Raw genomic sequence first — 13,742 nt, forward strand, 5'->3', positions numbered from 1 at the left:
AAAAAATCACCAAATGGAACACAGCCTAAATATTCAAATTTCAAATTTTGAAAAGCATATCAACTATAACCAAGACAACACAATGTGCGTGATACACTATGGTTTTGATTTGCGTTTACGTTGCATTGTTTTGATTTTCCTAAAGATGTTCTTCGAAATCGTCAACACAGCCATATTTATTTGTCGTTATCTGTTTGTTTTCAACAGTTACAGTTTGAAATGTAACGCGATAAAATCATGAAATGGAACCCCGACCGTAAGTAGTAGTCAAACTTCATATTACCTTATCTAAAAACAGCACAATTTCACACAGGTACGAAGATGAGGAACGTTTAGGAGAGGAGAGAGTCAGGCACTGGTGATTTGCGTGGAGATGATATCCATTGGTTAATGGATATCATCTCCACGGTCTTCCTCTTCCTCTTTCTGATAATTTCGAGGATGAGATCCGAGTACGCTAGATGCAGCTGAGGAAAGTTACTTGTACTTCTTCGAAGCATCAATTTTTCGACGGCTTTACCGAGGACAAATGCGCCCAAGAAATTAATTTGGAAGTTTGCTGCGAAGCATGTATTGAGGCAAATTGATTTCGATGATGATGGACCACATTGGGCCGACAAGAAAAAACCGGACCAAGAAGATATTGAGATGTTTGTTACTTTGCAATACCAGTTGGAAAGGAAGGCGTACACTACTTTTGCTGTGACTGCTCGATTGCTTACTTACGTCGTGGAGAGGTAAAGAAATCCAAAATTTTGTCTATGCATATTCAGTAAACGTCGATACCAACTCAACACCAAATGGTCCTCAAACAGTTGATTTACCGAATAATCCCGACCATGGTGGGTGGGTATATAAATGGTGATACAGCTTTGTCACTATATAGGCGAGGAGGTCGCGGGGGGGAAAGCAAATTGTAAACAAACTCGGTCGCTGTCCCATACAAAAATCCAACATGGCTGAATCATGAATTTAACACATTAGAACACCTATATGTAGTCACCTTAATCCCGACCGTTCTGGACGTTCTGGAGCACATTCTACCGATGATGATGAGGTGCTGGCAACAGAGTTGAAAGAAAGACATCCTGAACTGGATGGGCACCACCGTTCTTGGTTGTTGTGGGCCAACACAATACACTGATCAGCAAAACCATTCTTACTTTCCCGAAACGGACAATTGGCGTTGACGGCGACTCTGTAGCTCTTTACTCCTATGAGAAAATCCATAAGCAAACGTCAGACTGTGCGTGAAACATGGCGGACTTTGTACTATCATTTCAGTCCACCGAAAATTCCCATAAGAAACTGTCTAAATTTGCTGGAAGAGCAAATTTTTCGACGGTGCCGTCAACGCCAATAAAAAAAATGATTTTGTTGTTTTCGAATAGAGATTAGTGACGTCAGCCCAGTGGCAGGCGCGTAGGCAACATGTTATATTATGACAGCGGGCCCAGCACCAGCAAAACAAACGATTTGAGCCCGGGGCATGCTGCCTACTGTCAAACGCTGCTGTTGGTATAGGCCTTGTCAGTGGCCTGAGTGACGTTTAACGCACGCACACTACACGGCAAGAAAAAAAATACTCAAAATTAAGTTAAAAAAACTCAACGTTGGGTTCTATCATTTGAGGTCCGCCGTTGAGTGAATCAGAAAATCGGCGTTGGGTAAAATTTACTCAACTATTGAGTAATAATAAATGAACTCAAATATAAGTTTATTTTCATTGAGGCCCTTAACCATTTCATTTTCACAAGCGTTGATAGACGAGTGGTCAACACACGGGCCCCGTAATCTCAACGTCCATTGTTCGGTTCCAGTCTGCTCCGTTTTATTATTTTTTTTGTCAACTTGGTCAACGTGGATTCATGATCAGGATTACTCAAAATTGAGTTTTCTTCTTTAACTTAATTTTACCTAGCCCCACGGAAGCCACGTGATGAGTGAAAGGAACTCAATTTTGGGTACTTTTTTCTTACCGTGATAGAAGGAGAAACGCCGTGTTAAGTTGTTTTTTATTTTCCTCTGGCTAACCTAAAAAATGTATGAAAGTAGATCTGTCAAAATGAGTTTGACATAGATTTGTTATGTCAGTGCTAACATTTGAAAACGGCGCAAAAGCCATTTGTAAACAAATGGTTTGTGGGCCCTTTACTCGCTACCCGAAGAATGCCCACGCAAACCAACAGCATCGTCAGGAAGGGGAAAATTTCCCCTACCCGATGTTGCTGTTGTGTCGCGTGGGTGTACTTCAAGTAGTGAGTAAAGGGCCCACAAACCATTTGTTTACAAATGGCTTTTGTGCCGTTTTCAAATGTTAGCACTGATGTATTTTCCTCGGATATTCACTAACACGCTCTCACATATCGCACCAATACATCCGAACGTGAAAATCTCTATTGACGAGCACAATTTGCGTGGCTCATGCTTTCCTATAACGATATCTAGAAAACTCTATCTATTCAGGCATAACATTTGATAACGGCACAAAAGCATTTGTAAAAAAACTTTCTAAGGCCCTTTCAACGCGAACCAAAGTACACTCACACAAACCAATACCACTTTCGGAAAGGTGATAGTTGCCCCTATCCGATGATGTTGTTGGTTTGCGTACTTTGGTTCGCGTGTAAAGGGTTTTAGAAAGTTTGTTTACAAAAGCTTTTGTGCCGTTATCAAATGTTATGCCTGTATTTTCCGACATGTACCAAGCTTAAACATAGAGGAAAAGGAGGAGCTGTCAAATTAGCGCCAGAGCACCAGAGACGATGTTAAGCGAACCCCACACGTATCAATATATTGACGCGAAGAGGAATTATTGACAATTATATTGATGATGTGAATACAGAATTATTGTCAATACCGATGTATTGACGTCAATATTGAATGTATTGACAATACGATTATTGTCAATAAAAGCAAACGTGTAGGGTCCACTTTATATAAAAGACGCGTGGAGAGAATAAAAGTAAATCTGGTTGCACGGCCAACTAATTTCTTTTTCTGCAAGGTTTGGCAACCCGCAATTTTGTGTTTACTTCAAGTGACTTTTAATTTGAGCGAATGTCGTCTGCTTCAGCAACCCGGTAATATGAATAATTTTTAACCGTATCGGTAGTATCGCTATTCAATGGAAGTATATGAAGACTCAATTGTTGACACCTCTGAGTGAAACCAAATATACCACATTGGAGGGTTTATTCTACAGAGCGTTGCACAAAATTATTCAATGTGCGATTGCAGCTTCCTATCATGTATGAGTGAAATCTCTCTTTTGAAATCTTTCACAAATTGTACTATCTTGAAAAATTACACCGATTTTTGTAACAGAGCCTATGTAGATGTATTTCGTTGTGCTGGAGCAAATATTTCGTGAGAACATAACGAGAATTCAGCTTATGAATAACAATAATATTCCCTGTCCAATTTCACTTTTCATACGCAAACTTAATTATATATTTTTTTTAAATCGGAACGGTTAACCAGCGTCTGGCTGAAAATCTCCTTAATAAAGACAACCAACCACAAAAATTAAATTCAACCCCAATCTCAATACCTCCCACGCTTTTCTTCGTGAAGCGCTCGTGTTTATTTGCATTGCTTGATTGGAACCGCGTTTGACGGTTCAATTCAGGGGAAACATATCAGAAGGGTCTAACTCACAACGTAAACAATGACTTGGATCGTCGGTTTATTACGATTGACCCACTCAAACTAACTAAATCATCTGACGAAATGTTTGTTCTATGAGCTAGTGTAGTCAGATTACGTGGGTGTGTGGTCATTCAAGAGAAATCGACGTTCAAAGTCATTGTTTACGTTTCGAGTTATACCCTTCTGACATGTTTCCCCTGAATTGGAACTTTTGACTTCAGTATTCGCGCGTCTCTTGTTTAACATCTTCTCTGCAGAGCACAGAGAAATTTAACTTCACTCGAGTTGTTCGCAGATGACAGCCCGAAAAAAAATAACAACAAAAATACATTAAAAAACAATGTAACAATAAGACGAAAATTATTGTCTTAACAATGATTTATATTGTTACGTCTACAATAAATTTACCTTGATTTATGTTGTACAAAACAATAAATTTCATGGTAAATGGAAAATTTACAATAAAAAAGGGGGGTTGTTAAGTATCTTAACAATGAAATTTTCGTGATTTTCCCATATAATTTTTTTTCAATAACATTATATATTATTGTTATTTTACTGTTGGTTGGCGAATTTATTGATTAAAAAAAATAACAGTGTACTTTAGAGTGTATGTGTTGGCTTGACAGATCTACTTTATCGACTTTAAAAATAAATCGAAAAAATAAAACATTGCCCCGGGAAGGGAAGGGGGTGGTATGTCTGTTTACGGGTGGTCCTTTTTTTACTGGTTATGGATCGAGATTCGATCCGGAACTTGTGAGAAATGCAGGCCAACTCCCCTGCGCTCGATATCCCTAGGTCACGTCTCCTTGGTGGTTGAGCGTCGTTGATAAGTTAATGCATTCGACTGGAGAGAATCGCCCATGAAATATGCTTCCACCTGACCTGACATCTTCAAGTGGTGGAATTTTTTATTATTATTGTATGATTATTGACTGCACGGAAAAGGTCTCCATTAAGCTTTAGAGAGGGTCTAGGATAAGATATGAGCGGACGCGGACTGCCTGGTTTTGAGCCAAACGAACTGTCAAAGCCAGAGCCATACGAGCAGCGCCTACCTTAATTACATTGGCAGTGTTGCTGACCCTCTCATAGTCTGCATGCTTCAATCAGATTTATTTTTATTGTTCGTGAAGTAACCCACAATGAAAATACACCAATATTTAATGTAACAACAATTTTTATTGTAATAGAGTTGTTCATTATTGTTCATGATCGAATCATGTTAACAATAAAATAAATGAAAAATACGATAAAAAACATTGTAACAACATTTTATTATGTACATTCATTGTACAGCTAGGTAGCAGTTTTGCCGTTTTCGGAAGAGTACAACATTATAACAATCATTTTTATTGTCGACAATAAATTTTAATGTTAGAGCATTGTTTCCACTGAAAATTTCACTGTATTTTTTTTTTCGGGAGGCGTTGCAGTCCATGGACTCACAAGAGACAATAGTCGAGAGCACGGATGGATTTGAGTTCACTCACTCGACAAAAAGTGACACAACAGCGGGGCCCTGTTTACTAAAAATGAACACATGAATAATACTCGCGTAACATTTGAAATGGGCCTATCAACTTTTGTACACAAAACTTGTTAAGCCCTTTTCGTGCGAACTGAATACGCCCACGCAAACTAACAACACCATCGGGTAGGGGAAATTCTCCCCTTCCTAATAGCAACAATCAATACGAAACTAACGATTTAAAATTGGCTCACTACATGACTAGCCTATTGGTCCCAAGCTAACGATTAACATACTCCATTCTAGTTGAAATTCTAGTACTACGCAATGTTTGTTTTGATTCGCTATGAAAGTTTGACAAATAAATGAGGGGTTATTGGTTTTTCCTATGTTTCGAGGGGTGAATCGATTAGATTGGGACCGAAGATAGTACCAGAGTTGAAACAAAAAGTTGAGCACGTTATTTCGGGACCTTCTAGTCTTAGAGTTACCTCTATGGTATTCAACCCGGGGGCAACTTGACAAGTCCAGTACATTTCCAGTGTACTCCGAAAATTTGGTGCTGGTGGTTCTGTCAAACTCACAAATTTCAGAAGTGTTATCTGAATAGGGCGAATGCAGATATGTAAATAAAGTAAATAAAATACTGAACATAAAAACAGATAGCCTCATCTGTTTCTTGAAACTTCAAGTTGGTGGGGAACAATGTTAATTAAACGGACGGGTGTAACAAAAGACAATCACTGAAATTTATTCGTTTTAGAAGCTCATTATGAATATCTTTTGTTGAGAGACGCTTATTTTAATTTATTTTATTTATTTCTTCATGTTTGAATGAATATACGAAATGTTAGTGTTCACACAGCAAACCTGCTACTCACCGCGAATAAGAATCAATTTTGTATTTTTTTTCACCCCTCAATAGAAAGATGGGGAAGTAAACTGTTTTTAATGATACGGCTTTTTATTGCAAGTCTTCACCGCACAAGTATGCTCAGAAACATTATTCTTAAGACTGATAATATTCAAGAGCAAAATATAATAAAATCAACCAATGTGTTTTTATTTCTATTTGATTATATAAGAAAAACTTCCATCAATATGTTCCAATTTGTTTGGATTTATTTCATTTCACCACGAAAATCATAAATCGCTCTTTTCACATGGCATTCTTGCTTGTTGTTTGACATCCACACATGGTGAAACAAAAAGTTGCCTTCCCATAAAGAAATACCATTGCGGCGGTGAAGGGCAGTTCCTTTGTTTACGTTGTGTGGCGACATCTACTATTTGCAAGTGGGTACGTGAAACTAAGATTATCTGTCACCTTGCCGGGGAGTTGATGGTATTAGCATAGAGGTATACCTCTAGCGAATCAAAACAAACATAGTGTAGTACTAGAATGTTGACTAGAATGGGGTACGTTAATCGATTTTCTTGGGACCAATAGGCTAGTCAAGTAGTGAGCCAGTTTTAAATCGTTAGTTTCGTATTGATTGTTGGTATTAGTGCAGAACTTTGCGTGAATTTAAAGGTTTTCTTGCAATAATACATGTAATTTATCCCAAGTTCTGCACTAATACTTGTGCATTTCACAAACGTCAGAGAAGTTGTTCGATCGTGGAGATCAAATTCGGATACCGGAGGTATTACTACCCGCTATTTCCAATAGCGGTACACCAAACCACGGGAAAGGGTAATTCGCCACTATAGCACACTTCACTATCGCACTATCTTTAATGACCGTTGTGGGGTTTGTTCGTCACGAATCACTCACTGTGATTATCACGCACGAAACATACGCACTCAATCGATTCCGTAATCGATTTGCCACCTTTGGCCACCACCGAGATCAGTTTCGGATTTTGAAAGATCACTCGAATTTACTGCACTGAGGGGGTTTGCCTTATTTGCTCGGAATAAAGGGAACGACTTGAGTTTGCTACCGGTTGCTTTGGCTTTATATTTTGTACTGATGGGATTGTGTAACTTTGTTTTCATTGAATGGGTTTTGCGTGTACAATAGCTTGTGGGTCGATCGTACAGTGTAGTGTATTATTGTGGTGACGGTTGGTGATTTAAATCTGTTTTCTGTTATTTAAATTTGTGTTAGGCTTAACTACTTTAGTTTGTTTTGGTTTGAATTCAATGTAACTTAATGCTAAATATTTACAAATGTTGGGTGAAATTTACAGATATTTACATGTGACCGTATACTTATCAGAAGTCTATAGTCTAAAACTAAGAGAAGAGGTGACAATACGGGGGCGAAAATGAACCACTTTTCTGTCAAACGTGAACCAGCTCCTGATTGGCCGATTGCATGTGCGTAAGATAGAGATAGAGATAGAGATAGAGATAGAAATAAAAGAGGAAGAAGCCAATTGTCACCTCTTCCTCTTAGGTCTAAAATTGTGCTAACCGCTGTTCCGCTGCCGCTTTGCCACATTCCTACCCACAATGCATGCGCGCAAAATCTATTAATTTTTCCTCTTCCGCTGCATGTTGTACGTAAACAAACCACGAAAACGGGATAATTTTGATTGCAGTTTAGAGTTTGGGCTACTGATTTAATGCCGGCGCCGGTGATGTAGTGGTAAGCGTGACTGCTTTCTAACACCCCAATGGGTCTGGGTTCAATCCCAGCCGAGGTCAGTGGGATTTTTCTGAGGCATAAAAATCTCTGGTCACGTCTTCCTTCGGAAGGGAAGTAAAGCCGTTGGTCCCGGCCCATGTGTGTTGTGAATGGGTGCGATATCCTACGCAGGTGTGGAAGGTGCCTTCCTGCACATTCGATTGCCGTCAATGGATGGCAATCGATGTCCGTCGGTGATTGGCACTAGATTGCGGAATAGAGACCGACGTTAAATAAAGGAAAGAAGAAGAAGAAGAAGAAGAAGAAAAAGACTGATTAATTGGGCGGACTAATTTCGGATTGAGAAAACACGTAAAACACCGTAATGCAGCACATAATCAGACGGCTTGTATTAATAGCCTTTTTATTCTATCAATCATGGAACTGTGTACTTTCTTTGAAAAGTACACGTTTATCGGAAATTGTATACTTTATCATGATTTGGTTTTCGTATGGTTTTGTAGATAAGTAGAGTCGGTTCTTGCACTTTCAATCAGTTGGATATCTTCAACTTAGCTAATTGTCATGAAGTCATACGGTTATTTGAATAATCTCTGATTCAGCTGACAAAGTGAAGAATTATGTGAGGGATTATCTGATTGAATAGTTGATCAGTAGAAGGTCTTCTGAATAATTGATCAATCTTGTAAAAATTTCCAAGTGGCTGTGAAATTCTCCAAAGTTCAGTGATCGTCTCTGAATTTGCATTAACTTCAAAAAATTTGGAAGCACTTTGAAGAAGTACCATGAACCGTCGAGGAATATCGAGAGCTCCCTAATAAAATTGTTATGGTTATTTTGCTTAACGACGTTTTCCGGGTATTATGCAAACCATTTGTGGAATAGTTCTATCGTTTGGGTTATCATTCGTCTATGGTATTTTTTTATTAGGGCTTTGCAGAAGAATTATGAATATAAGGAAAACTGCGAGAGCTTAAGCAAAGTTCCATGAATTTTAGGGAAGTCCAGAGAACTCCCCCGTGGGGAATAATTTTGGAGTGCCCCAGGGAAGTGTATTAGGGCCCCTGTTATTTATTATGTATATTAATGACTTGCGACGTGTTTTACGATTTTGCGACATTAATCTTTTTGCAAATGATAACTGTGTTATTCATTGCATCATCTAAGGATTTAGATGATGCCGTTTTACACTTGAATGAAGATTTGCGTTCTCTAAGTAGATGGTTGAAGTATAAGCAGTTGAAATTGAATACAAGTAAAACTAAATGTATGGTAATTTCGCGGAATAGAGTAAATGAGAGCATCTCTGTTGTAATTGATGATGAGACTATTGATCGCGTTCGGGAGATTAAATATCTTGGCGTGATCTTGATGACAAACTTAAGTTCAACTCTCACATTGACAATGTCATCAAGAAGTATGGAATTTTATATCGACTGAAAAACGATTTAACCATAACCAGTAAAATACAGCTATGCAAATCAATCATCTCTCCTCATCTAGACTTTTGCCCTTCCAAATTATTTCTGGCCAATGAAACACAAATATCGAGATTAAAGCGCTTGCAGAGTAAAATAATGCGATTGATTTTGAGATGTAATAGATTCACTTCCTCAGCTTTGATGCTGGACGCTTTACAATGGTTGTCGGTGAAGCAAAGAATTGTATATTTGACTACGGTGTTCATTTTCAAAGTAGTTAACGGTTTGCTGCCTCGATATTTGTGTGATCGAATTGAAAGAGGAAGTGACTTTCATAGATATAATACTAGAAACGCGGTTGACAATAGAACATCTTCAAGAGAATATTCAGACAACTTCGTACATTTCAGGAAAATGTTGAAGACTTCATGGAAGATCTAGAGTAGTTTTAGGAGAACTTCAGAGTAGTTCTGACGAGAACTTAGTTCTGAGGAGAACTTCTGAGTAGTTTTGAGGAGAAGTTCAAAGTAATTCTGAAGAGAGCTTCAGAGTAATTCTGATGAGAACTTCAGAGTAGGGTAAACGCTCCTATAGTTACGGTACGTTAGAAGTGTTAGGTTCCTATAGTTGTGTATGGAGACTTCGTACACAACTATAGGAACCTAACGCTTCTAACGTACCGCAACTATAGGAGCGTTTCCCCTAGTTCTGAAGAGAATTTCAGGGAATTTCTGAACACTCCAGAGTAGTTCCATTGGCCTCAGTAAAATTTCGGGAAATGTATGAAATTCCCGGGAGCACTCGGAACATGTCTGACCAGCGTGGTCCTCAGTACTAAATATGGCCACCAATGTTCTTATTTTTGAATTCTCATGTAGTTTGATGTGTCACATGAGGATGTTGGTCCAAGTTTCACTTCTCCGGAGGTATCCGGAACGTGTCCGGATCTGGCCAACGTGGTCTTCAGTACTCAATATGGACAAAAATGGTAAAATTTTTGAATTCTCATGAAATTTGATGTGTCGCATGAGGGTGTTGGTTCAAAAAGAATCTAACCACTTCCCCGAGGGTAACCGGAACATGCCCTGGATGTAGCAAACATGGTCCTGAATACTTAATATGGTCACCAATGATCTTATTTTTGAGTTCTGATGTAGTTTGATGTGTCGCATGAGGGTGTTGGGTCAAGAAGAAACTGGCCAAATCCTCGGGGGTACCCAGAACATGTCCGGATGCGGCCAACATTTTTCTGACTACTTACTTACTACCTTGAATGATTATTTGATTCACGTCTTGAAGTTTGTGGTTAATTCAAAGTTACAAAAAAATACATCTGAAAACATTGAGCACTTCTCAGGTTGCCGCTCAACCGCACCACCGCCTTTTACCAAAATGTAAAAAAAAACGAGTTTTAGTACAATGCCCAAGATGTAGGTCACTCCACCCACCATTCTTGGGTCATCTTTTTTTTTCAGTGTGCCGCAAGTGTGCCACAGGTGTGCCGATTGTGCAGCTGCGATTGTTTGTCAAATACCCATCCTGACAACCCGGTATTTCTGACACCTTGACACGAGTGGCATTTCGGATTTAAATCTATAAGTGAACCGAGAAGTGAACTGCTGGTCTGAGTTCCTCTGGTATAAGGGAAATGTATGTAATGTCGGCCTAAGAGTCCCTAATTTGGGCCCATGCATAAATTCAGCAATCGACTAAATTTTCAATAGCAACCAAAAATATCCATTAGTACCGTCCCAATGACGCGTTCATCTAGATACAATTGATAAATAGCAAATTTTTAGCGATGGGCCTAATCTTAGATCCATAGGCCAACATTAGAGCCATTTCCCCTATTTAATTAGAGGATGTTCTTGAATATACCGCCAGACAGCACGTAATGTTGTGAACAACTTCAGTGACCAGCAGTGCTCCCATTTTATTTGAGATTGTGCCCAAGCTCTAATTACGGCACAATGAGCTGAGTGACTTACCCCTTGACAGTGCCGCTTTTGCCGCAACGCGCTCATTGTGGGTTGTCAAACGGATTTCAGTGTTTTGGAAAATATGCGTTTGCCGCTATGCCGCTATCATTGTGTGCAGCCCTTTATGCTTTTATGGGAAGTGCGGATGCTGGCAATTCCCGATCAACCATTTCAAGCGTAACTATTCAAATCGACGTAACTGCTTTTGTAAACAATCTCTTCAATCGACCCTCATTCGGTTCAAAATGCCGAGAATTCTACCACGCTTGCTATCGCTGATTCTTAAGAAATGGCCGAGAGCGTATCGACGTAAACTTAAAGAACTATAATGGCAAACATTTGTATAATCGTGGCCATCGATCAGTCTTCCCATTAATTTTCTGGCAGATCGTGCTTCGATGAAGAACCAAATTTGTCGATAACTAATATAAACATTGCCATCTGTCATCTAGTGTGTATCAAACTCTCTTTACCCAGCGATGCAAATCGATAACAAGGAGATTATACATTTGCATCGATGGCAATCTTTATTGTTCTTTGCCAAAGTTCAACGTTACGATGGTATCAGATTCAAATATTTTTAGATGAATATTTATAAGGAAAACTATCGAAATTAGAAGAAATTTAGTATGGCTTAATAGATTACTATCATGCGACCGATAAAGAAATTATCTTAAATGTGAGTATCGATCAATAAAGGTTTTTAAATATATTCATCCGGATAGTCTCAGTTCGATTGAGGCTATTCGGTCGATGAAACAAGGTAGGCACTCATCTTATTTCCTTTCAAAGGTAAGGGAGCAGATGGGTTTGCTGGTCGAAAGATCATATATGATTACCTTTGTATAGGTCCCCTCACATTGCTCAATCCCAGGCAGACTCTCTCGCAAAGGTGGGCGCACAACAAGGTAAGATTTATGATAGAAGAATTTCACATGATGAATTTTTCCCATAAGTATGTCAGAGTTCTCTTTTAAGTTGGCAAAACGATTGGACAAGTAATTCTCTTGGGCGGTGGTTACATTCCAGTATTCCAAATGTTTCTTCGAGAGCGTGGTTCAAGATCTGGATGTAAGTCGGGGATTCATTCGAGTGATGTCAAGACTTATGTCCAACCACTACTCGCTAGACGCACATCTCTATAGAATAAACCTCGTTGACAGCAATATATGTAGGTGCAGAACCGGTTATGATGACATCGATCACGCAGTTTGGTATTGCCCGGGTAATGACGCCTCCAGAGCACGACTATTGGATACCCTAGTGGCCCGAGGTAGACAACCCTTCCGTGAAGTAAGAGATGTATTGGGAACACGTGATCTTCCCTACATGCAAGCGATCTACGAATTCCTTTGTTTGTCTGATGTTAGAGTTTGATGTGACTATCCCCTCCTTTCCAAACAATTTCCCGCCATTGTGTCCCAGTCTTATTATCCTCCTGTTCCTGTGCTACTTGCCCCTGCCCAGCCAGGATTTGGTCAACCGTCCGAGAGTAGTATCTGAAGGAGGCTTCAGAAACCAGTTTCCTACCTAGATCCTTCCAATCGAAATTGTTACCCATTAACCTCGAGCCCGCCACGAGTAATTGGTACCCAATACTAACCTAGAAATACTGCTATTTAAAATGTTAATCAAACATTACTGATTTTGGCTCCGCAAGGTGTCACACACGACTGAGCCTAGTGAATAAACGAACTAGTTAAAAAAAAATTATTCATCGAAATCAAAGAAACTTGAAAGTAGAGAATTACCGAAAATTAATCTTTATTTTTGTATAAAGAACTTTGAAGAAGTTTCACGAATGGTTGGTCGAGTGGTTGGTCGGGTTCTGTTAGCAACGAAACCCTAAGAGGAAGAGGAGACAACAGAGGGACTTTTATGAACCAATTTTCTGTCACACGCGTACCAACTGATTGGTCGGACGAACGTATAGTAACGCAAGAATTTTCACCACAGGGAATCTATTTTCTTGTATTTTGACAGTCGACTGCGTCGCCCGTAATGAAATAATTTTTGCACTGTCATTTCGGCGAGAGAAGAAGAACACGTCACAGACAAAAGGAAGCCAGTTGTCTCCTCTTCCTCTTAGACGAAACCGTTCTCGTTCTCTTCGAGTTCTGTTTTGCGGTATTGCATTTCCTGCAAATTGTGTTGTTTTCTTTATTAGATAGAATTCAGTGAAGAGTTTTAGTTTAGTCTGACTAAAATCGGTAAATATGAAGTTGCAAGTGGAGAAGGTAAGTAAAACCAAATTCTTCTCCCACTGCAAAAGAATTTAGAAGAAGTTCTGGAGGTGTCCGACGATGAAACTGAGCATTTGTGAAAGCAGCAACTATTGAGAACTACAATTTCCTAGGAGATTGAATCTTGTTCCCCGATCAAGCATCGCGATTTGTTCGAGGGATACCCAAACATCATTACACGCATGACCGGCAAAGTCAGTCCCATGACTGCATTACAGCGATTGTTTAGTAAACAAACTTTTTTCCGTATTTATTTACAAATAAATATTGGGAAATCTAATGCCCAAGTGACTTCGGGTCCATTACTCTCTCTCTCTATCGAGAGCCGAACATCATAAAAATGCATCAACACGATTGCATTTGTAGTCAAATAGTCAA

General features: G+C 39.2%; 1 protein-coding gene and 1 pseudogene across 4 annotated transcripts in view; one reads left to right on the forward strand and one right to left on the reverse strand.

Annotated features, from left to right (window-relative positions):
• if (inflated) overlaps positions 1-13,742 on the reverse strand; it is a 188,840-nt gene that overhangs the window by 140,960 nt on the left and 34,138 nt on the right. The gene's annotated exons all lie outside the window — the stretch shown is intronic.
• Positions 238-1,181, forward strand: LOC135699041 (uncharacterized; annotated as a pseudogene).

Source organism: Ochlerotatus camptorhynchus, unplaced genomic scaffold (assembly GCF_037179485.1).
Source record: "Ochlerotatus camptorhynchus isolate MF236.1 unplaced genomic scaffold, CSIRO-AGI_Acam_v1.1 ptg000102l, whole genome shotgun sequence".
In the NCBI taxonomy this organism is placed as follows: domain Eukaryota; kingdom Metazoa; phylum Arthropoda; class Insecta; order Diptera; family Culicidae; genus Ochlerotatus; species Ochlerotatus camptorhynchus.